The 27,500-nt window shown below is 35.1% G+C and overlaps 1 protein-coding gene across 3 annotated transcripts in view; it reads right to left on the reverse strand.

Moving 5' to 3' along the window:
- Window positions 1-27,500, reverse strand: part of dachs (unconventional myosin-IXb-like dachs) — a 487,051-nt gene that overhangs the window by 407,040 nt on the left and 52,511 nt on the right. The window contains exon 1 of one of the 3 annotated variants that reach the window (XM_068377090.1): window positions 17,078-17,307. The exons of the other annotated variants lie outside the window; for them this stretch is intronic. The gene's annotated coding sequence lies outside the window, so the exon portion shown is untranslated. Of the gene's footprint in view, window positions 1-17,077; window positions 17,308-27,500 lie in introns of those variants that run through there. 3 annotated transcript variants of the gene reach the window in all.

Here is a 27,500-nt window from a genome sequence, read left to right on the forward strand (position 1 = left end):
GTAATCTCAAATCTATAGGCATAAAACAGAGTAGGTTTAAGTGTTTTAGCGAGTGGAGGCTAACAGCTACTAAGGCATACCTATCTCTGGACTGAATCTCAAAATAAATGGAGGCCTAAATGCAGAGGCTTCATAAAAAATACTGTAGTTTATTATAACTCAAATTCGAAAATTACATTAGGGAGGATGTTCAAATATATTACGGTATAAATTTGCATAATTCCCTATGCTGTTTTCATACCCATGCTTTACCAACACTATACAACTACTATTGTACGCGACCAGTCATAAATGAAGGCTAAATATTTAAATAGACGGATGCCCATAGATTCAACCCTTACCATCCCCACCCTAATCCTAGCTACAACACGGAAGTTTGGGAAATTTGTGGGAGATTGTGGTTCACAGCGTACCTCTTGGGGTAACCCCTCTCACTAGGGAATGACTACTCCCTTTCCCCGTACCCAAGGGATGGGGAGAGACCAAGTAGTTATGCGTTTGGCAATGTCACTCTACGCGACAGGAAAGAAAAAAAATTATAATATATATATATATATATATATATATATATATATATATATATATATATATATATATATATATATATATATATATATATACACATATATGTGTGTGTGTGTGTGTGTGTATGTCTCCAGACACTTGCTCTTTATTATATAGGGGAGACTAACGTGAACAATACTGCTTCAAATAACGTTTTATCTCCCATGTGCAAAGGTTACATGTGGGAAAATGAAATAGACTAATACATGTTCGCAAAAATAACAGAACATTTACGAGGCAGAATGTTTCTAACGGGTGCAAGAACATCAGCACAGAGCTAAGATGGTGTCCATTGCAACGAATTACCAAATATAAGTAATTTTCTTCCAAAGTTCATCGTGCTGAGAGAATCAGGCCGGGAGCACACTAGCGACTCTGTGGCGCCACAAAGCCACAGCATCGTGTGGCGGGGATGTGGTCTCCCACAGGTTTCCATTGTTTTCAAGTTTTGCTGCGCAAACTAGCGACTGTGGCAAGCGACTGTGGTTCTCTGTTGCTCATCCCTGCCACAGGCGTGGCGTGGCTTTGAAAACAATGGAAACCTATGGGAGACCACATCCCTGCCACACGATGCTGTGTCTTTGTGGCGCCACAGAGTCGCTAGTGTGCTCCCGGCCTCAACCATTCAGAGTTTCTACTCGCCCACTCTTACATACCATCCAGACACCTTCCAACTTCATTGAACAAAGGCAACGACACATTTAGTACAAGGTTTTATTTATCAATCGGTTTTGAAACTATAAGTGAGATTACTCGAGTGCCATATATGTGGATGAGATCATGGTGAGGGGCACATGGAGATGGTTTAGGCATGCTCTTCGCACTCCCCAAGAGAGATTAGTTCCCCAAAACTTTTAAATGGGCTCCACAAGGCACTCGAAGAGTTGGAAGACTCAGGCCTACGTGGATAAGGACTATGGAACGTGAAGTACGAGGTGATGAATGGCGAAGTATTGATTTAAGAGCTCAAGCTAGAGACGACTGGCGAAATCTAACCAAGGCACTTAGCGTCAATATGCGTGCGAGGAGATGATGATGATGATGATGATGATTTGAATCCTTACTTTCCCCTCTGCTTTGTGGGAGCGTGGATTTGTGAATCGTAATAACTATAAAGGCCACACACACACACACACACACACACACAAAAAAAAAAAAAACAGGAAACTTCATAAGTCTTCAACAGGGTTTCAAATTTCTTAAGATTTCATACTGTCTTGACAGCTCTTTTGTTAAATGTTACAAGATCTAATCAAACCCATTTATAGACTTCCAACAACAGTAACTGTAATAAAATAATGTACTGTTCATGCATTCTTCTTTGGTATTCAAGACAACTTTCAACTTCCTTAGGATTTCCTCATTTTGAAATCGAAGGAGAAAGTGTTTATTCAGTTAGTTGACCATTACCACATAGGCTACTTCATAGCAAATAGAACTAAGAGACCATATTATTATTATTATTATTATTAAGGGGCTCCCACAGGGAAAATAGCCCAGTGAGGAAACGAAATAAGGAAAAATAAAATATTTTAAGAATAGTAACATTAAAATGAATATTTCCTATATAAACTTTAAAAACTATAACAAAACAAGAGGAAGAAAAACTAGATACAACAGTGTGCCCGAGTGTACCCTCAAGCAAGAGAACTCTAACCCAAGACAGTGGAATACCATGGTACAGAGGCTATGGCACTACCTAAGACTAAAGGCATCTAAAAGGTGAAAGAACTACCTTCACAGAGCATTTCCCTTAGCGCATTTTCAGAAATGGTCAAGGGTTTAATGGCAATATAACTACTTGGAAAATATAGACTGCCATAATATAGTAATGTATGCTTATGGATAACATGCCCAACACAGAGTATTCCAGTCTGAATATGGTAGCAATTATCAGAAATTTCCAGGAACACACCGGAGATCGAAGAGTTACCCACTTTACAACAAAAACTAAGAAAAAAAAAACATTGTCTAATTACTTGTTAGTTAAAATAAACTTGAATGTTTTAATCTTACAAGAAACATAATCGCAGATTCATTTGTTTTGAAGTAAAAAAAATAACGCCCTCAACAAAAACAATTATTATTGAAAAAAAATATTTTTAAAAAGCACTCCAATGCAGTCACCTTAATAGGATGAATAATACTAGATCCGAAGATTAAATCTACGAAGAGACTTATTAGTCACTTTATGCCCATGCTTGCTTCTCTGTATGTATGAAAGATGAAGGTCGACCTTCATAAATGAGGGCTGGCAAAGAAAAATAAAATAAAATGAAAATTACTAACTGGTCATCAAGAACATTATGTAATATTTGCTGCTTAAGATATGGCCGATTTATTACAACAAAAATGTTGAACCCACTATGACAACAAATGTTAAGGAGAATGTCAAGAAATATCAAAAGAAATGAACTGTGATTCTCTTAAGATCATATTGCAAACAAAATGAAATTCAGTTGCTCTTAGGTCCGAAGGAAACTCAATAATACAACGCGGGGAGAAAATGAAGTAATTATACTCCAGGACCTTTGCCTTCTGTGAGGGAAAGTCCTTGAGGGAAGACATCTTGAATAAAGGAACACTATATTGACATCTCGGTTTAGTAAATTCTCCAGTGAAATAACATCTGACTATTATATAAATGATTGTGAAAACCATAAAATAAATCATATGTAGACATGCACGCGGTCATGTAACATATATATAAAACTAAATATAAATACGACGAAACACTGAAATTAAATTACCAAGCACAAGGCATTACAAATAATTGTTGAACACAAACAACCCCAATCATGCGCACATACACACAAATACGAACTAACAAACCACTATAAATTCGATATAATTATCAATGCTAGCTAAACTACAACCTTAGTTGGAAAACAGGTTGCTATAAGCCCAAGGGCTACAACAACAACAACAAAAAAATAGCAAAGTGCGGAAAGGAAAGAAGGAAACAGATAGAGTGCCCTCAAGTTAGAGAACTCTAACATAAGACAGTTGAAGACCATAGTACAGAGACTATGGCACTACCCATACTAAAGAACAATGGTTTGATTTTGGAGTGTCCTTGTCCTAGTACAGCTGCTTACCATTACTAAAGTCTCTCTTTTAACCTTACCAAGGAGAAAGTAGCCACTCAATAATTACAGTGCAATAATTAATCTCTTGAGTGAAGAAGCATTTTTCGGTTATCTTGGTGTTGGAGAATGAGTTAAGAATAGGTCAGACTATTTGGTGTATGTGTAGACAAAGAAAAATATGAGCCATAACCAGAGAGGGATCAAATGTACAGTAGTACTAAGTGGCAAATCAAAGGACCCAATAATTCTCTAGCGGTAGTATCTCAACGGAGAGCTGGTGCCTTGCCCAATCTACTATCTACCTACTCATAGCTAATTTCAATAATTTACAATTTTAAGGAATCAAGCTCAAAATTGTTAGTAATTCGTTATAAAATAGATAATGAATCTAGTTCTAAAGCGTAAGTTTAGTAAATACGCCACTTATGAAGAAATAATTAGCTGGGCTTTGGCTAAGATGTTATAGTGTACGTATGAATTTGTAAAGAAAGGCAACAACCAATCACAGTCGAGAAGATACAGCCAATCAGATGACTGGATTATCCCGCTAAGAGAGAGTTCGGAGGACTTATGAAAGCTGGTGCCTTGCCCAATCTACTATCTACCTACTTGTAGCTAATTTCAGTAAATAAATATCACGAGTGTTAATGATCAAATTATCATAAATGTCAGGTGTTACAAATTCACCAATGGGTTATAATGGCTGACTTGAATTGATTTTGATTTAATAATCTTATCAACTTATTCAATGCCTTATATGAGATCCCCCCTCCCTGATGTTTATCTACTAAAGATCTCAAAGTCAGTCGAAACGAAATTCAAGTGATTTTATTCATTACTGGTACAGTGCAATCCAAGTGGCTCTCGCTTCGTTAAAAGGTTTAAAGGTCGCTCATGAATGGCTGAGGCAAGGGACAGTGACATTGCCCTAGCAATCAGGACAATGTCCTAGAGACTGACCATATATTATATGATCAGCGTCCAAGTCTCCTCTCCACCCCAGGGAGGGCCAGGCAGTTGCTGCTGATGACTCAGCAGATAGACCTATAGGCTCCCCCAAACCCCCCAAACTTAGCTCACAAGGATGGTAATGTTGCAGACACCAATGGCACTAACGAGTCTGAGCGGGACTCGAACCCCAGTCTGGCAAACACCAGGCAGAGACGTTACCAATCAGGTCGATCATGAATCGCAGAGTCAAGGGACAATGACAAGCACTAGCCCCGTCTCTATCCAAGCTAGAACCAGGGAGGGCCAGACAATGGCAGCTGATGATTCAGAAGGTAAACCTATAACCTCCACAAAACGTACCATCCTTAGCTCGCAAGGATGGTGAGATTGCAGACACTACTTGAAACTATCGAGCTTGAACGGGACTCGAACCCTAGTCCGGCAGATCGTCATACAGGGACGTTTCCAATAGGCTAAGATCTCCATTCATATCTGTTTTGACGTTGTTACTGATTTTAGAATGATTTATTGTTAATTCATTCTCGTCATTTATTTATTTCCTAATTTCCTTTCCTCACTGGGCTATTTTTCCCTATTGGAGCCCTTGGGCTTATAGCATCTTGCATTTCCAACTAGGGTTGTAGCTTGGCTATTAATAATAATAATAATAATAATAATCTCAGTTTCCCGTTAGTCAATTATATTAAAGCATTCTCACGAGATTTGCTTTTTTTAGGCAACGCATTTTCAAATTAACTGACAAATGTTATTAACATAATTATATTTATTTTTGCTATACTGCTATCAACGATGAACCCTTTATAAAAAAGAAAAATATATCTTACTGTTTTTGTGAGCAATAAACTAAATGAAGCAACATTATTATTATTATTATTATTATTATTATTATTATTACTATTATTATTAGCCAAGCTACAACCCTAGTTGGAAAAGCAAGATGCTATAAGCCCAAGGGATCCAATAGGGAAAAATAGCCCAGTGAGGAAAGGAAATAAGGAAATAAATAAATGATGAGAAGAAATTACAATATATCATTCTAAAAACAGTAACAACGTCAAAACAGATATGTCCTATATAAACTATTAACAACGTCAAAAACAGATATGTCATATATAAACCATAAAAAAGACTCATGTCAGCCTGGTCAACATAAAAACATTTGCTCCAACTTTGAACCTTTGAAGTTCTACTAATATCCAGGGATAAATTTCATAAATGTGAACTAGAAAATTTCATTAAAAATCCTTTACATAAAACCATGATCAAATAATAGTTCTTAAGAGAAATCTTTAAAACTTGTACTACTACAACTATCGGAACCACGAAATCAAGGGCGTTTGATAATAACCACATCATATTCAATTAGAAATATTATCATCTACAGTCACTGTAATAAATAAAATTTCTTAACTGTATCACAACTTCATGACTAGAGAGAAAGTCGATTAAGAACTAAAGAGCATTTAGAAGTGTGTGTGCCTTCGCCACGAAAAGGAGTCATATTTTGCTCCAACTCCACTGCGTTCTTTTATTTTCTTCAATATATATATATATATATATATATATATATATATATATATATGTGTGTGTGTGTGTGTGTGTATGTGTATATATATAAACAGTCTACATTATTCCTGTTACTTGTTGTGTCAAAGGTGAACAAAACATTTGAATAACACCATGGCCGTACTTTCGAATCATACCTCGAGATAGGAACACCTCACGCTTGCCTGGGAGCAGTGTATTCACGTTAGCTACAGCCAGCCAAAGAAGTAGGACTAAATATAACGAGATTTGCTCAAGAAAGAATGATCTTGTAAGGAACGATGTTTCGCGAAAATTGCTGTCGACCTACCGTAGAAGAATGTTTTATATAACTTGCAAATCTCTCTATTTTTTCTCTCATATATAGGTCTACATCCAACGGTTTTACACACACACACACACACACACACATATATATATATATATATATATATATATATATATATATATATATATATGTGTGTGTGTATATATATATATATATATATATATATATATATATATATATATATATATACGTATATATATATATATATATATATATATATATATATATATATATATATTATTTTAGCCAAGCTACAACCCTAGTTGGAAAAGCAAGATGCTATAAGCCCAAGGGCTCCAATTGGGAAAAATAGCCCAGTGAGGAAAGGCAATAAGGAAATAAATAAATGATGAGAATAAATTAACAATATTTCATTCTAAAAACAGTAACAGTGTCAAAACAGATGTCCTATATGAACTATTAACAACGTCAAAAACAGATATGTCATATATAAACAATAAAAAGACTCATGTCACCCTGGTCAACATAAAAATATTTGCTCCAACTTTGAAATTTTGAAGTTCTACTGATTCAACTACCCGATTAGGAAGATCATTCCACATCTTGGTAACAGCTGGAATAAAACTTCTAGAATACTGTGTAGTATTGAGCCTCATGTATATAGATATCTATCTATATATATATATATATATATATATATATATATATATATATATATATATATATATATATATATATATCGTGTTTGAAGAAGCGCTGGCTAATAGAATTTTTATATAAAACTTGGCATTATCGTAACAGCTCGCTCAGGAATCGAATAAGGGAATTCCTCAAGAGACAGCCATAAGCAACGTTTACTCTTATGGGAAACAGTATAAGCGTTCCTTCCAGATTGAAATGCTAGAAAAACATGCAATAAAACCATACCTGATTTTTGCTAACAGAGTTTGATGTTTATCAAAAACTATATGCATTAAATTTGGTGAAAATTCAAACCAAGCAACAAGATCAAATAAAAACTGAAATTTTACTAAAACCTAAATCAAAGTTGACTATCAATAGATTTAGCATCTTGAATGGCTTTTCCGCACTACTGCAAGTCTAAGATTGGTAGTAAAATTGAGAGAGAGAGAGAGAGAGAGAGAGAGAGAGAGAGAGAGAGAGAGAGAGAGAGAGAGAGAGAGAGAGAGAGAGAGAGAGGGGGGGGGGATCTTCACAATACAAAAAATAGCAGGTAAATTCAGCGCTTGAAATAGAAGCCTCAACTAGTCTGAACATGTGAATTGCATCACTTTTGTGAAAATAATAGTAAAAGAACATACATTACAAACATACACTATTAAGGAAATTCTTTGAACTGTCTAGGCCTATAAGACTACTTCAGCGTGGTACGCAAAGTTTTTAACCCACTCAAATTCATGAAAAAAAAAAATATACAGTTTCTAGGCTCATGGTGCTAACGTTCCTACAGATGAGAAAATCAGACAAAGTGCGTAATTTTAATGATGCCTTTTTAGTGTCAATAGAAAGCAGATGATAAAATCAATATCTTGGGTAGAAAGCATAATTATCTAATTATTCTTTATATCTTAATTATAAAAAATATACAATGAATAGACTTAATAACCTAAGTCTCTTTATGAATGGATCATCTATGAAGGGCATGATATTTTATCGAAAAATACAGCCATGTCAGACAAGGCAGCCGATCGGGACTACGGTCTACCCCAAAGCCAATATGGGGAAAAACACGTTAATAATAGAGGATTGTTGCCTTAACTCGCGTCTTATGATAATGAAATATTAAAGTGGTTCATATCACAAACCTAACACCGTGTACCAGCTCACCTGTGACATTTTTTTCACTTTTTTGCATCCATTAACATCCTATGGAAACCGCTAAATTTTTAAGTGCTTGGGTGGTGAGCTTTCACAAAGGTCCATAGCAGTGCAGGAAGTCATTAGGTTACAAGCAAAATGAGCATAGCCTAAGACGTTTGGTCATGAGGCAAAAAATAGAAGATAACAGGGAAATGGAATAGGAATATATAGATAAGGTTAAGTTTGGGGAGAAATGGTGAGAGGGAGACAGTTTGTTGAAGTGACGTTAGTCGAATAACTGCTAATTAGTTGAGTAGGCATAGGCCTACATACAAATGTAAAATATAGTAACTGGGTTTAGTTTTTCCCTGAAGCTACCCACTATTGAATAAAAGGTTCATTATGTTAAGACAATATTTAATCATACATTGATTTGTAGGATTATAGTCTGGCTTCAAAAGAAAATAAAGATGCAATTGTTATCATGCTAATCTAGACCCAGGTCCACTTGTAGATTGCCCGGACCTTCTGCACCCACACGGGCTTTTGAATTTCCATTTGGGCACGCATAAACTAGTATTCCTTAAAAGAAAAAGAAAAAAGGTTTAAAGGCCACTCATGAATGGCAGAGGCAAGGGACAGTGTCATTGCCCTATCAAGCAGGACAATGCCCTAGAGACTGACCATATATACATATGATCAGGGCCCAAGCCACCTCTCCACCCAAGCTAAGACCAAAGAGGGACAGGCAATGGCTGTTGATGACTCAGCAGATAGACCTATAAGCTCCACCCGGACACCCCCATCCTTAGCTCACAAGGATGGTGAGGTTGTAGCGACCAAAGGAGCTATCGAGTTTGAGCGGGACTCGAACCCCAGTCTGGCGTTTACCAGTCAGGGACGTTACCACATCGGCCACCACAACCCTATTATTCTAATTAAATTCTCATCCCCAAAACAAAGTAACACAAGACAAATTAACTGCTATCGAGTTTAACCAAGGCCGTCTCGAGTTGGTTTGACTCATGTTAGCGTAACTCCGAATTCACACACTTTCCGAATATTATTATTATTATTATTATTATTATTACTATCCAAGCTACAACCCTAATTGGAAAAGCAAGATGCTATAAGCCCAGGGGCCCCCAATATGGAAAAATAGCCCAGTGAGGAAAGGAAATCAGGAAATAAATAAATGAAGAGAACAAATTAACAATAAATCATTCTAAAAAAGGCAACAACGTCAAAACAGATAAGTCATATATAAACTATTAACAAAGGCTTATACTATCCTTATTTCTTTCCCTCACTGGGCTATTTTTCCCTGTTGGAGCCCCTGGGCTTATAGCATCTTGCTTTTCCAACTAGGGTTGTAGCTTGGATAGTAATAATAATAATAATAATAATAATAATACTGCTCTGTAAAACAGGAGCCCAAAGCAAAGCATGCGTAATGAAGTGTGTTGTTTTTATATTGTCTAGAAGGACGTCAAGATAAAAACGAATTTTAACATAAAATGAAAAATTAAATTTGTATACGAAATGATACTCAAATTTATTGGTCGTTAAAACTATATATATGGAATAGGGGAATTGCACACTCCGACTGTGGTTTGTTTTCCTTAGGTTCAAAAGTTCAAACTTGCAAATGTTTTAATGTTGAATAGGCTGACATGAGTCTTTTTATAATTTATATATGAAATATATGTTTTGCTGTTACTGTTTTTAAAATATCGTACTTTAATTGTTCATTATTTCTCATATCATTTATTTATTTCCTTATTTCTTTCCATAACTGGGCTATTTTTCCCTGATAGAACCCTTGGGCTTATAGCATCCTGCTTTTCCAACTAAGGATGTAGCTTAGCTATTAATAATAATAATAATAATAATAATAATAACGACCATTTAAAGTGTGACAGCAATCAACAATTAAATGAGTAAAAGAAGATTATATTAATTAATAAGACAATGAAATACTTATATATCCTCACTCCCATAGTTTCATAATCATCATCTCCTCCTACGTCTATTGAAGCTAAGGGCCTCGGATAGATTTCGGCAGTCGTCTCTATCTTGAGCTTTTAAATAAATACTTCTCCATTCATCATCTCCTACTTCACGCTTCATAGACCCATAATTTAGGTTACCATTAATAACATAAGTATCTATTCCATTCATCATCTACTTCACGCTTCATAGTCCCATAAATTTAGGTTATCATTAATAACATTAGTATCTTCTCCATTCATCATCTCCTGCTTCACGCTTCATAGACCCATAATTTAGGTTATCATTAATAACATAAGTATCTATTCCATTCATCATCTACTTCACGCTTCATAGACCCATAATTTAAGTTATCATTAATAACATTAGTATCTTCTCCATTCATCATCTACTTCACGCTTTATAGCCCCATAATTTAGGTTATCATTAATAACATTAGTATCTTCTCCATTCATCATCTACTTCACGCTTTATAGCCCCATAATTTAGGTTATCATTAATAACATTAGTATCTATTCCATTCATCATCTACTTCACGCTTCATAGTCCCATAAATTTAGGTTATCATTAATAACATTAGTATCTTCTCCATTCATCATCTACTTCACGCTTCATAGTCCCATAATTTAGGTTATCATTAATAACATTAGTATCTTCTCCATTCATCATCTCCTGCTTCACGCTTCAAAGTCCCATATATTTAGGTTATCATTAATAACATTAGTATCTTCTCCATTCATCATCTACTTCACGCTTCATAGTCCCATAAATTTAGGTTATCCTTAATAACATTAGTATCTTCTCCATTCATCATCTCCTGCTTCGCGCTTCATAGTCCCATAATTTAGGTTATCATTAATAACATTAGTATCAATATTCACAATCTACTGAAATAAGCTAAACATAGTTGCAAATTTCCAATGTACGTATGGTGCACGAGAGACTAATTCATTATTAATTTTATCATTATTACTTGCTAAGCTACAACACTAGTTAGAAAAGCTAGATGCTATAAGTCCAGGGGGTTATACAGGGAAAATAGCCAAGTGAGGAAAGGAAACAAGGAAATAAGAAAATTAATTAACAACTAAAAAAATAATTAACAGAAAAAAAACAATTAAAATGAATATTTCATATATAAACTATAAAAACTTTAACGAAATAATAGAAATAAAAATACAATATAATAGTGTGCCCGAGTGTACCCTCAAGCAAGAGAACTCTAACCCAAGACACCGGAAGACCATGGTACAGAGGCTATGCCACTACCCAAGACTAGAGAACAAAGGTTTGATTTTAGTGTCCTTCTCCAAGAAAAGCTGCTTACCATAGGTAGTCTCTTCTACCCTTACCAAGAGGAAAGTAGCCACTGAGCAATTACATTGCAGTAGTTAGCCTCTTGAGTAAAGAATTGTTTGGTAATCTGAGTGTTGTCAGGTGTACGAGGACAGAGGAGAATAAGTAAAGAATTGGCAAGACTATTCGGTGTATGTGTAGGCAAGGGGAAATGAACCGTAACCAGAGAGAAGGATCCTATGTAGTACTGTCTAATCAGTTAAAGGACACAATAACTCTCTAGCGGTAGTACCTGAAGGGGTGGCTGGTGCCCTGGTCAACCTACTACCTATTATTATCATTATAATTTTTGTTCTTAACAAATATGCATTCAAAGGAAACCAGTCACAATTCCCTAAACCAGTATGGCTATACTATACCATATTTATATATGTAGATAAATTATAGCAAAGAATTTAACATACATATTGAAAAAATCTTCATCCAGAACCGCACCCACACATGAATGCACACGGACACACACATCAAAATACACGGACACACACTCATACATAATACATACGAATAGAAGTCTGCGTGAAGCAAGCCGCCAATAGTCAGTCTAGCATCATCAGTCGTTACTATAGTAAATTTCTTTTATCGAGGCAGATTTGCACCGACTCGCAGCGGTGCCCTTTTAGCTCGGAAAATTTTCCTGATCGCTGATTGGTTAGAATTATCTTGTCCAACCAATCAGCGATCAGGAAACTTTTCCGAGCTAAAAGGGCACCGCTGCGAGTCGGTGCAAATCTGCATCGCTAAAAGAAATTGACTATAGTCCCCTGCAGAACAAAGGCCTCGGACATGTCCTTCCACTTGCGCCTGTTTATGATCTCTCTGTGCCATGTGGCCGTAATGTTGTTTCTGCGCTTGAAACATTTTATTGTGATTGTTTATTCTTCTCTTGTAGTTACTTCCTTATTTCCTTTCCCATTGGACTAATTTTCCTTTTTGATTTTCAAACTAGGTCTATAGCCTAATAATAATAATAATAATAATAATAATAATAATAATAATAATAATGCATACCTGTATAAACTCATAATAATAATAATAATAATAATAATAATAATAATAATAATAACAATGCAAACCTATGTAAACTCATAATAATAATAATAATAATAATAATAACAATGCATACCTGTATAAACTCATAATAATAATAATAATAATAACAATGCATACCTGTATAAACTCATAATAATAATAATAATAATAATAACAATGCATACCTGTATAAACTCATAATAATAATAATAATAATAATAATAATAACAATGCATACCTGTATAAACTCATAATAATAATAATAATAATAATAACAATGCATACCTGTGTAAACTCATAATAATAATAATAATAATAATAATAATAATAATAACAATGCATACCTGTATAAATTCATAATAATAATGATGATAATAATAATAATAATGATAATAACAACAATGCATACCTGTATAAACTCTAACCAGCATTTTTGAAACCTAAACAAAACCATAGTATGAGGCTTCTGCTCAGCAAAATGTATATATCATCATTAATGGGTTTAAATACCACTCACGAATAGCAGAAGCAAGGGACAAAATAAATGACCTAGGCTGCCTACTGACTGACCTTATATACAAAGGATCAAAGTCAGTCCCCTCTCCAAGTTAGGACCAGGGAGGACCAGGAGACGGCTTGGTTACATGACTCTGTGAAGATCAAGTAGCCACTACCTATACAACGTCTGACATAATTTCTATTTTCGTTTTGTCTTCTTATAATATAGCTTTTTTTTTAAAGAATGTAATAAGATTAGAACTATATATTTTCTCAAAAAGGTAAAATTTTAACGCTGAAAGACAGGAAATTATGCATTTTTTAAAGTGCAGTCTACTATTGGCCATCAATGTTGGTTTAGGTCTAATTTCGGTTTCTTCAGAAGTCACCACACAATTCCGGCGGCCTTATGTCAGCGTAAATGCAGCCGTTTCTAGTCAACTGCAGGACAAGCGCCTCAGACACGCCAATTCACGTTTGGGGCTTAGCCTGTTTTCATCACCACGCTCGGCAACTGCAGGATCGATGATGGAAGATTTTCGTCGGATCGCTCACAGCAAACCAACCTAGTATGGGTGTGCGGGCACCTTCTAGTATAGCTTTGCTGATCATGGCAATACGCAAACCCTTTCACCACTTTAAGGTGATTCAAGTACTAGTAAATGGATATAAGAATCATGTTAAAAATATTTTCACAAATCAGTATGTTTCTAACTTAAAAACATATTTAGAAAAATAATAAAATAAAAATTTAATTTCATCATATATTAGATGTTATAATGTATATACAAAAATGTAAAATATAATTTGTTAAGGAAATATTTCTTTATAAAAGGAAAAAAAATGTATGTTAAGAAAATGTAATTGTATTTTCATAATAAAAGATAAAAAAAATAAATGCTTGGATAAGCTTTCCTTTCTTTAGAATGGATTAGATTGGAATTGAGATGTTAACGTTAAAATAAGATGGAAAACAAAATGGATGAAAGGAAACGAAAATACGCAGTACTCCAGAAGTTTTATTCCAGCTGTTACCATGTTGTGGAATGATCTTCCTAATCGGGTTGTTGAATCAGTAGAACTTCAAAAGTTCAAAGTTGGAGCAAATGCTTTTTTGTTGACCAGGCGGACATAAGTCTTTTTATAGTTTATATAAGACATATTTGTTTTTGACGTTGTTAATAGTTTATATATGACATATTTGTTTTTGACGTTGTTAATAGTTTATATATGACATATTTGTTTTTGACGTTGTTAATAGTTTATATATGACATATCTCTTTTGACATTACTTTTTTTAGAATGATTTATTGTTAATTTGTTCTCTTCAGTTATTTATTTCCTTATTTCCTTTCCTCACTGGGCTATTTTTCCCTATTGGATCCCCTGGGCTTATAGCATCTTGCTTTTCCAATTAGGGTTGTAGCTTGGATAGTAATAATAATAATAAAGTAGAGGGAAATAAAGCAAGTGCAGCTAAGGGCCGATGAAACACTGCAAAGATAACAACGTTTGATTTTAGTGTCCTTCTCCAAGGACAAGTTTCCTGATCGCTGATTGGTGCATTAACAGGCTGAATTTCTGAGAGTAAATTCCTAGCTCAATACTACGCAGTACTCTGGAAGTTTTATTCCAGCTGTGACCAAGTTGTGGAATGATCTTCCTAATCGGGTGGTTGAATCAGTAGAACTTCAAAAGTTCAAAGTTGGAGCAAATGCTTTTTTGTTGACCAGGCGGACATGAGTCTTTTTATAGTTTATTTATGACATATTTGTTTTTGACGTTGTTAATAGTTTATATATGACATGTCTGTTTTGACGTTGTTACTTATTTTAGAATGATTTATTGTCAATTTGTTCTCTTCATTTATTTATTTCCTTTCCTCACTGGGCTATTTTTCCCTGTTGGAGCCCTGGACTTATAGTATCTTGCTTTTCCAACTAGGGTTGTAGCTTGGATAATAATAATAATAATAATAATAATAATAATAACTTAATTAGTTATAACTTAATACAATTTACATTGAGCAGACTGGTACAAATCGTTGCATTATGATGATTTTTTCTAATTTGTTTTGCTTTATTGTTTGTCATGTCTTTTTTATAGTATTTATTTGACATATCTGTTTTGATGTTGCTGTTTTAAAAATATTTTATGGTTAGTTTTTCTCATATCGTTTATTTATTTCCTTATTTCCTTTCCTCGCTGGGCTTTTTTTCCCGGTTGGAACCCTTGGGCTTATAGCATCTTGCTTTTCCAACTAGGGTTCTAGCTTGACTAATAATAATAACAATAATAATAATAACAATAACAATAATAATAATAATTCCTTTCCTCACTGGGCTTTTTTTCCCTGTTGGAACCCTTGGGCTTAAAGCATCTTGCTTTTCCAACTAGGGTTCTAGGTTGACTAATAGTAATAATAATAATAACAATAATAATAATAATAACAATAATAACAATAATAAAAATAATAATAATAATAATATAGTTTGTCAAAGTTATTTGACCCCGGGGTAGGCTATATAACTTTTAAATTGGTTCCTATGTGTTGCATGTTTTCTTCAAATTCTGCTTTCTCTAACGAAGCTTTCCCAACCAGCGTTGGTATAGTTTATCAAATTAACTCGATTTTATGAACCATTACGAACGGCTTGCCTTGAGGTCACAGCTATAAAGGTCTGCCCTAAGAATGCTCTTCCAAAATTCGGAACCACTTATAATAAAATTCTCCTCTTCAAGTTTTCCAAGCATGAGAAATTGATAAAATGTGGTGTGTATGCATAATAATAACTACTTTTTCACTGTATAACATTATTATTATTATTATTATTATTATTATTATTATTATTATTATTATTATTATGACTAGCCAAGCTACAAACCTAGTTGAAAAAGCAAGATGCTATAAGACAGGAAAAAATAACCCTGTGAGGAAAGGAAATAAATAAACGATGAGAAAAAAAAATTATTCTAAACACAGTAACAACTTCAAAACAGATATATCATATATCAACTAGAAAAAGACTTATGTCAGCCTATGGATAATGAATTCACGATCAATGTTAGCACAATTTGACGTTTGCTAACCAAAGACCTTGGTTCAAGCTTTGGGGGAGGTGCTTTGTCTTAGGGTTCAAATCTATCATTATTACCGTTAACTATTATACTACTCATATAAAATAAATCTCATCGAAGACAGCTCTTTTCTTCAGGCCAGGCTGTTATTATTATTGTTGTTAATACTAAGTTACAACCATATTTGATAAAGCAAGATTCTATAAGGAGTATAAGCAAAGGGCTCCAACAGGGTGCGTTACATAGACCTAGTCAATCACTTTCATTGTCATTAAATGAAAGCAGCAAAGAACACGCCAATTAGTGTTAGATTTTGAACCCTTGAAATGCCTATACGAAAAATGGTGTCAAACATAATGGAAAACAAGAATTAGGCTTAGGTAAGTCAGTAAGTATGTTTACATTCTATTTAAAATTTCGAGAATTGCATTACATACACGATAATATTTAAAACAAAACTAGTTTACTAGAATCTAATACATTCATTTAATCTTATGACTACATCAAACATAATGGAAAACAAGAATTAGGCCTAGGTAAGTCAGTAAGTATGTTTACATTCTATTTCAAATAGATAATATTTAAAACAAAACTAGTTTACTAAAATCTAATACATTCATTTAATCTTATGACTACATCAAACATAATGGAAAACAAGAATTAGGCCTAGGTAAGTCAGTAAGTATGTTTACATTCTATTTCAAATAGATAATATTTAAAACAAAACTAGTTTACTAGAATCTAATACATTCATTTAATCTTATGACTACATCAGCAGATAGTCTAGTAAGTTTCGTACATAAAAAGCAATATAGGCAATACTTACATCACTGATTGACACCAGTTTTCTTCTAGTTCCATAGCTTAGGTCAATGCTTCTGAATGAGGAAAATTCAACACTTATTCCTTATAAAATGAGTTTCGGAAGACGGTTCCTTGTTATACTTAACTTCAAAACCTTCTGAGTAATCATAACACCAATGGTAGCTTTTCATTTGCAGGTTAACCTACGAAACAGCAAATATGTAAGCTACAATATAACCACAAGGCCAATTCATTTGTGACTTTTCTGTAATCTTCACCGCAGCAAAAATGCCTTTATATGCCGCACTGGGCAATATCACATTTTATTTTCGTAAGTTAAATCAGATATATATTCGGATCACATCGGTCAAGTGTAATCTTGGCTATAAACACTTCAACAGCATTTAACACAAATAAAATCAATCGAAAACTTTAGGAAGAACGTTCAATAACTTCGGTGAACTCAAAGAGAACAGTTTCTATAGAAATCTTTCAATTAAGTGAGCCGAGATAATCCACGAGACCAAAACATCTACACGCGCAATTGAGCTCAACCGACGCCAGCGCACTGGAAATACGTCCATTCACAAGGAGAAGCGAGCAACCACTGTTAGTATTTCACGTTTGGAAGGTACACACACACACGCAAACATACGTACATACACACGCACTCACATTTCATATAGCGAAGGTGAGCTCCCCATCGTTGTAACGGCCCTCCCCCGCCAAGAAAGCCCTACATCCATCATTGGGCTGAATCAAATCCGATTTAAACTAACTTCCAGAGTAGTAAGTGTATGAATATTTTTTTCCATGTTATTGTTTCCGAAATTGAAAATTATTAATAAACTCAGAATTTTACACATAGGGTATCATTGAGATTAACATGTATAAAAGAGACAGTAAATGATTAACAACAACACTAGCTCAGTAGATTTCTTTGGTTCCAGTCAATGGCGGAACTAGAACTGATAGTTTGACTGGTAAACCTGGCTTAAACCTGGCTTCACGGCTTCAGGTAAGAACTGTGAGTCAGGGCATCTCCAGCAGTATTAATCCTCCTTCCAATAACTCCCCACCCATTTCAGCAGTACCCTTCCAATAACACCCCCACCCATCTCCCATCCCAGTGTCGCCTTCCAGCCCCTTCCAACCCCACCCATACCATGCCACCATTTCTCCTCCCCTAAGGCGGGTTATTTCGTTCTCCGTTATTCTCAAAGCAGTAATGATTATGTATCCCATCTGCTTTGGTGTGTATGATAGCTTGTTAGTGAGGCCCAGTTTACTTGGGTATGTATCGTTGGATGGGATGGGATTAACCAATACAAATCCATAGTACGTTTTTTTGTTTTTCTTTTTCAAATGATTCCAAAAGAAAAAAAAAACTAGGAAACCATTCTTGTATGTAGGTAGCGGGACAATAGTACTAATGTATTTTAATGTATTTTTTTTTCGAGTGTTCCCCTTCATCAGTTAAGTAGATGTCAAATGAATTACATTAAACCCACCATGTTATAAAACACTTAAAAATTGATTCAGACAAAATTAGCTCTAGTTACCAAACAATGTAGTCAGGTGTCCATAGATATAACAGAAAATGTGGTCACTTAAATTTGGAGACCAACCATAATGTGATTGTTTGCAAACTGAAAGGTAATAGTTTTATATAGGACATATCTGTTTTGACGCTGTTACTGTTTTTAGAATGATATACTGTTAATTTATTCTCATCATTTATTTATTTCCTTTCCTCCCTGGGCTATTTTTCCCTGTTGGAGCCCTTGGGCTTATAGCATCTTGCTTTTCCAACTAGGGTTGTAGCTTGGCTAGTAATAATAATAATAATAATAATAATAATAACACCTGTTAGAGCAGGAAACTTCAATATATATATATATATATATATATATATATATATATATATATATATATATATATAGATATATATGTGTGTGTGTGTGTGTGTGAAGGTGGTTGTGTGTGTAATACATAACCAGTTGTGAAAGGGTATCTCTTTGATACAAATATGCTAGCACAGTCCGACAAGGCTAAATCAAACACAGACACACACATAAATACACACGGACACATAAATACACACGGACATATAAATATACACGGGCACACACACACACACACAATGCATACAGTACAAATCATAGACTCCTTTAAGGACAAATAGAAGTATGTGTGAGGCAATAGTCGTCAATATCAATAGTCGGTCTATAGTGTTAATAAAACCATCGAAACCTCCTTTTTTTTTTTTTTTTTTTTTTTTTTTTTTTTTTTTTTTTTTTTTTTTTTTTTTGCTCGACAAGGATAGTTCTGAATGTTTCGGCACTCAAAGCGTACAGTAGATACCTCAATGAGAATCAAATGAAGTATCAATTTTTACCAATCATTGATAAATGCTTACAATGATATTATATTCATTTACATATGCTCATATGTCTAACGTTTGGAAAATGTTGCTCAAGAAACTTTTTAACCTGTATAAATTGATGAGAGCGTGCTAGAAATAGGAATGAATGGCGAGCGATTGTGACGCAGTTCCGGTAGGCCCTGCTGCTGCCTCCGATGCCTTAGATGACCGCGGAGGTAGCAGCAGTAGGGGATTCAGCATTATGAAGCTTCATCTGTGGTGGATAATGTGGGAGGGTGGGCTGTGGCACCCTAGCAGTACCAGCTGAACTCGGTTGAGTCCCTTGTTAGGCTGGAGGAACGTAGAGAGTAGAGGTCCCCTTTTTTTGTTTTGTTCCATTTGTTGATGTCGGCTACCCCCCAGAATTGGGGGAAATGCCTTGGTATATGTATGTGTATGATAAATTGATGAATAGCGTCAAACAAAGATCCTTCTCAAGTCCAGAAGCCTCGAGTAATATATCACATCATCATCATCTGCTCATACGCCTGTTGACATAGGTCTATATAAATTATTATTTCGGAGATTGGTAACGATGAAATTTTGGTCTATAATAAAAAATTAAAGGATAATAATAATCATATATAAAATTAATAAAATGCATAACTTAAAATAAATTAAGATAAAACGGTAAATTGAAAGTCGCGACAGAGCGTTCTCAAGCTCAGACAGAAGAGCTTTAAGTGGGAAACATTACAGATAAATCTATACCAAACTACAGGCAATCCAAACTCCTTCAGGAACTGGGCTATTGAAATATTGTTCTGCTGAGCAGGTGTTTTATCACTGCTAGCATACCCTTTTAGTTCGTTCAGTTTATTATAAAAAAAATTAGTTTTGAGCAAATTAGAAACTCTCTCTCTCTCTCTCTCTCTCTCTCTCTCTCTCTCTCTCTCTCTCTCTCTCTCTCTCTCTCTCTCTGACAGCATCTTACTTTGTCAAGAACTAGGGCAATTCAGAGAGAGAGAGAGAGAGAGAGAGAGAGAGAGAGAGAGAGAGAGAGAGAGAGAGAGAGAAGCATTTCCCCGAATTTATTCAAACAGGAAGGATGTTAGTCGTAAGGACAGGACAAGGAGTTAGAAAAAGAATTGCCCAAGGCTTCTTCTTGTTCCGACCGAGACGCGGTTGTACCCTTTCAAGTAGGATGATGCACGAGTTTCCTGCAGGATACCAGCGGAAGTCAGTAAGGGGAAGGTCACACTACAAAAGGACATACCAGTATTAGAGAGAGAGAGAGAGAGAGAGAGAGAGAGAGAGAGAGAGAGAGAGAGAGAGAGAGAGAGAGAGAGAGAGATGGTGTTGAATGATTGTTTTTCTGTTTTAAGTTGCGTATATATGTTGGTATATATAGTCCTACCCATTGCTTGGTCCATGGGCATATCATCCTTTATCTCTATTGCATTTTATGACATACTGGTATAATCTTAACTGATAATATTGTCTGCATGTCTTTGTGTTCATCCATTTCTCTTAAATTATAAATTGGAAAACAGAGATGAAAAAAGAATGTCACAAAGTGAGAAGTGAGGATTATTAAGCACGTTCTTTTTAACCAGGTTTGGGCTCAGTGCATTATTATTATCGTTATCATTACTTGCTAAGCTACAACCCTAGTTGGAAAAGCAGGATGCTATAAGCCACTGGGGCCCCAACGGGAAAAATAGCCCAGTGAGGAAAGGAAACAAGGAGAAAATAAAATATTCTAAGAACAGTAACATTAAAATAAATATTTCCTACATAAACTATAAAAACTTAACAAAACAAGAGGAAGAAAGAAGAAGATAGAATAGTGTGCCTGAGTGTACCCTCATGCGAGAGAACTCTAACCCAAGATATTAGAAGACCATGGTACAGAGGTTATGGCACTGCCCAAGACTAGATAAAAATGGTTTGATTTCGGAGTGTCCTTCTCCTAGAGGAGCTGCTTGCCATAGCTAAAGAGTCTCTTCTACCCTTACCAGGTGAAAAGTAGCCGCTGAACAATTACAGTGCAGTCGTTAACCCCTTGGGTGAAGAAGAATTGTTTGGTAATCTCAGTGTTGTCAGATGTATGAACACAGAAACTAAGCATACTAAAGCACTCGATGGTTGATATTACAATAATGTGTCGATTGTCATTGTGGTAGAATTGAATTGAATATAGGATTTAGGCATGAAGCCAAGCACTGGGGCATCAAAGGCCATTCAGCGCTATATTACGAAAATCATTCAATCATATCTGTACACTCACACCATTTAGTATCATTTTAACCTTTAATACAAATCGTAACACTTTCATACAATAAAATCTAGATGTGAAATAAATAGGGATTAAAAGGGTAAATAAATAAATAAATTAACAAAATCAATTATAGCTCGTAATATAACCCAATACTTTGTATAAATTTTCTCAAGTTCAGGGTATTACAGTTTTCCCCCAGTATATCTCTTAAAGATTTGTCCTGGAGTAAATGTGTCCTCCTCTGAAGATTAAAAACAGGACAATCGACTAAAATATGTTTAACATCCATTGTCATTTGACAGGTATTACAAAGAGGGGCCTGTCTCCCTTCCCCACTCTTCATTAAATAATTGTGCGTTGCATGTGTATGGCCAATACGCAGCCTAGTAGAGATTATGGTTTTATTCATTCTTACAATTGCAGTAATAACAAGAAAATCAACATATCTCTACGAGCAACATACACACTCAAACACGTATGTGTATGTAGACTTTTCAAGGTCACTCCATGCAACGACACCTTGCATAGAAACCTCGTTATACAGAAAAAGGCTTAATGAATAGTATAAACTATAGACAATTTCTTTTAATGAGGCGCATTTGCACCGACTCGAAGCGGTGCCCTTATAGCTCGGAAAAGTTTCCTGATCGTTGATTGGTTAGAATTATCTTGTCCAACCAATCAGCGATCGGGAAACTTTTCCGAGCTAAAAGGGCACTGCTGCGAGTCTGCAAATCTGCCTCGCTAAAATTGACTATAGTTATACATTATATTTCTCCTTTATAAAGTATTTATTTATTGATGTCCTCCATCAGTATCATGCAACTGAAATCTTTTTGACTTCTGTAGATTATTAACCATGATATTATCATGCATGATATCTACGTTCCCTTCCTTCAATTTATTTTTGCCGAACAAGAAAGGAATATTTTTGGCGTCAATCACATATGTTTCAACTATCATCTTTACAAAACCATCTTCAGAATCTTTTCTTTCCATACAACTGGAAGACTGATTATTTCTGCACTATGAAAAACAGGTCCATCACCAAATCTAAAATCCCGAGAACAAGATTTACTTTCCAAATCCTCCTTCCTTATATCGTTAATATCGAGATACCTGTCTAGCCATTTCCTTCCAGCTAGAGTTTTTGGGCACCCGGTATCAACAATCATTGCTTCCACTTCATCAACTTCTTTCGTGAAATGAACATCCATAGTGTGATCAATTACTATCTCCCTGCTTTCTTCAGCTACAAATCTAACAGCATTTGCCTTCTTTATCATCTCTTTTAACGCTTTCATTTCCTTCATAAGTTTCTCATTGCCTTGTTCAAGATTTCTCAGTCTTTCATCAACTTTCATTTCTGATTGTGATTTAAAGTTCGAAGACGATCTGTCAAATCTCCTTGCTGAACTGTCACGTGGTCTTGAGGCTGATCTAAATGACGTTCTTGATGATGACCGAGACGGTGTTCTAGAAGGACCTCTTCTATAGATACCGGATGCAGTTCTCCAAAATCCAGGATTTGAAGTGGATCTTCTATATCTGTTAAAGTTCGGTAGCTCTTTAAACTTTTTCCACTCTTGGTAACGACTCCTGTTATCAGTGTAAAATGTAGAAGTATTTAAAGATATATCTGATGTTGAATCTCTATTATTTTCTATTTTCAGCTTCCTAACTCCATCTTCAATCTAGTAGCAACATCATCTTCATCAAGAGGTTTCCTTTCCACTCCATGTTCAATAACTTCTTTAAGGCGAGTCTTCTCATCCGAGGTTATTCTACCTCCTTCGTGAGCTCTCTTTATCATTAATAAACTCAATACATAATCAAGACAAGCATTTATTTTTTCTCTTGATACTTCAGCCATCAAACCTTCAAACTTATCAAGAAATTTCTCGCAACTTTCTGATTTATCTGTAGAAAAGGCGGTAATCTTCTCCATAATGTCATTACACTTTTCAGCCTTAGTTTTCGCATATTTCTCAGCCAAAACCTCTAAAATAGTTTCTACTGTCTTCAAAGTGCTGTTAGCTGTACGATAGATTACAACTGTAATCACATATTCCTTAACCCTCTCATTCTTCTTCAAGCTTTCAATTAAATCGTTATATTTATTGTACTCACTATCTTTGTTATTACTGCTCCAATCCTCAATTTCAATTCTGAACCTCTCAAAAGTTTGTCCAACCCAAATGGGCGGAAACTTGGCTTTTGTAATCTGAGTTGTAGTTGGCAAAGATTTCATTTTTGAAGTGTTTTCCAGTAACTTTATCAGAATATCATTTTGTTGTGTTAACACGTCTGTTAAGTCTGGCCCCGAGCTAATAGAATCAGCAGAGTCGTTGACTCTGTGATCACTAACCTTAGACTTGTGTGTTGACTCCATGAAAATTGTCCGTGGGTGTGGACGTGTGTTTCAGTGCTCTGTATCGAATCTGGCTTTAAACGGAATCATTGTGTATCTCGTTGTTTATACTATGAAAAATCTCTTTGTGGGTGTTTGCTAGTGTTGATATTAGTGAAATATAGTGCTAAAAATCAGTGGTTTCCTTGTATGTGAGGTCTGTAGTGAAAGGCCTGACCCAGCATTTTTGCGTTGGGGTGGGGCTACTTGAAAAGTTCATTGAAAAATGATTCAATATGTCCTTCATTAGAAAACGAAAAGGAAGACGTAATCCCGTGAATGATTTCGATCTATTTGTGACTTGAAATCGACGCGGTACTCCTAGGAAGGGAGGAAAGTATAATGGCAGCAGCTTATGAAGAATGTGATGACGGAGGCAATCATGGCATGTGTGGGCACTGTGAGTCCTATGTCGATGATGGGATACAATGCGATCAATGCCGAAGATGGTACCATGATGAAGTAGCTTGCTCTAATTTAAGGGATGGTACAAGTACTCTTTTAAAAAGCAGGAACATCATTTATAAATGTCCAAAATGTGTTGAGTCTGCATGTGTTGATGACATGAGACTAAGCATCATCATAGAAGAGATGAAGGTAAATGTACAACAACAGATGTCTGGTTTTATGGATATGATAACTGCTCAATACATGGATATGCGTCAAGAAATTGTCGAGCTGAAAGAGAAACTTATGGAATACGAAAAAGAGAATGTGACCAAGACTACATATGCAAGTACAGTAAGTTGAAATCAAGAAACACTTTGGTTATAAAATCTACGGAGGAAAATAAGAAGGCTTCAGATATCAAGAAAACTATCATGAAGAAGATAACCACGAATGTCGAACAGGTCAAAACCTCTAAACAAGGCCACTTGGTAGTTAATTTTGCGGATAAAACTGGGTTAGAAAAGGCTAAAAATGACTTAGAAGAGGTCAAGAATGACATTAAGGTATAAGTAGATAAAAAGGATCTACTTAAACCGAAGATCAAGGTCTGCAATATTGATGAAAATGAAGATGATATAATTGCCAGTATAATGGAGAAGAATGAATGGTTGAATGATATATGTGAAAATGAAGAAGACTTTAAATTGATCAGGAAGTTTAAATCAAGACAAAGCGGTAAATTACACGTCATTATAAAGTGTAGTCCAACTATCAGGAAAGTCTTCCGTAAAAGAGATGATAGAGTATATACCACGCTTGGAGGATGCTGTAAAATCTATGATTCCTACAATGTATTTCAGTGTTATAAATGCCAAGAATTTGGTCATACTGCTGAAAATTGTAGCAAGACTCAGGTATGTGCCAAGTGTAGCCAGGATCATCGAACCACGGATTGTACTGTAAATACGTTTAAGTGTCATAACTGCACAATGAGGAATTACAATGATACGATTCATAAGACATATGACGATAACTGTAAAGTATACAAGGAGGAGCTTACCAGGATAAAAAATAGAACCGATCATGGAGTCTAGCCCATTGGTTAAGTGTGGTCTGATAAATATTCAATCGGTGGGGAATAAAACCTTATAGATTAGAAATCTTATTAACGAAATGGAATTAGATTTATGCTTATTAACGAAACTTGGTTGCAGGGAAATATTAGTGATAACTCAAAGATTCAGGAGATGACGCCGTGTACTCATGATTTCTATCACGTACCAAGAAAGGACAAAACTGGAGGAGGAGTGGGTGTCTTTGTGTCGAAAACTTTCTCTAGGGTTTCTATCATGAATGAAATAGTATTTGAAACGTTTGAATATATCTGTTTAAAACTGACAAGAAACAATAAGGTATTGAATATAATATCATTATATAGACCACCAGCGAGTAATATGACTAAATTCATTGAAGAATTTAGTATTCTTGTGGGTGTGGTGGACGATATTAAAAATACATTAATTGGGAGACTTCAACTGTTGGGTAGATGATGAAAATGATAATAAGGCTAAAGAACTCAAGGAAGTATTTGAGATGTTTAATTTAATAAACAGTGTTTTGGTATCAACGTCAGTAGGTGGTCATACACTCGACTTGGTCATATGTGGAAAAGACTCAGACCTAATAAAAAACCTTGAAGTGGAACCAGACTTTGAGATCTCAAAAACACATAAACTCATCACCTTTAATGTTAATATAAATTGCACCAGAGTATTGAAAAAATGGATCACATATAGGGAACGGGAAAATTTTGATGCTGAGAATTTTATTGAAGCTAGTGTAGCGCAAATGTCTTGTGTGAACACACAATGTGAACATATGGTAGACATAGAATGTGTTGAGTGCTATACCAAGAAATACAACGACAATTTTGGAAAAATGTACGATACCATGTGTCCCATAAAGAACAAACAAATAGTGGTACGCGAAAATGTTAGATGGTATAATAGTGAGCTATTAAAGGCAAAAAGACACAGACGTAAGATGGAAGGTAGATGGAAAAGAGCCAAATCCTTACAAGCCAGAAATCTATATAATAAGGCCAGAAATGACTATAACGTCCTGTTAGAAAAAACAAAAAGAAAATTCTACAACGGCGAATGTAAAAAAACTAATAACATGAAGGACTTTCACAAAAACCTTGATGATTTGATGGGATTAAAGAAAAAATATGTCTTGCCTGATAATGTTTGTGCAGAGAGTTTTGCTATATTCTTTAGTGAAAAAATTGATAAAATCTATAGAGGCTTCCCCCAAAATCACTTGGAAGGACAGTCAGCTATGCCAGTGAAGGAGGGAAAGAAGTTAATAAAATTTAAGGAAATAAATATGTGCGACTTGTTAAAGGTTATGAGAGAGATGAAGAATACATATTGTGGAAACGACCCTTTCCCAAACAGTTCAATAAGTGAAGCTCCAAACAAACAAGTCGTATATAATATTTACCTGAACATAATTAACCTAAGTATATCGCAATCCTGTTTTCCTAGCTGTGAAAAAACTGCGTTGATCAAACCAATTTACAAAGGGAAAGGTGATGTAAACGAGCTAAATTCATATAGGCCCATTTCAAATTTATCCTACATGTCAAAGCTTATTGAAAAAGTCATAAGTGAGCAATTATGGGCGCATATTGACGAGTTAGAGGTATTCCCGGAAAATCAATCGGCCTACAGAGCTAATCATTCTACAGAAACTACTTTGTGCTCAATAATGAATGATATGATAGGTCTTCTTGATGGGGGAAAGTGTGGAATTTTAATTATGTTAGATCTTAGTGCTGCTTTTGACACTGTTGTGTACGAGTACTTACTTGACGACTTGAAGTCTATTGGAGTGACTCAGGAAGCACTGAAATTTTTGCGAAGTTACTTAGTGAATAGGAAGACTATTGTAGAAGTTTCTGGAAACCGATCCAATGAGAGAATTCTTATGATGGG

The sequence above is a fragment of the Palaemon carinicauda genome, chromosome 7, assembly GCF_036898095.1.
Source record: "Palaemon carinicauda isolate YSFRI2023 chromosome 7, ASM3689809v2, whole genome shotgun sequence".
Classification (NCBI taxonomy): Eukaryota; Metazoa; Arthropoda; class Malacostraca; order Decapoda; family Palaemonidae; genus Palaemon; species Palaemon carinicauda.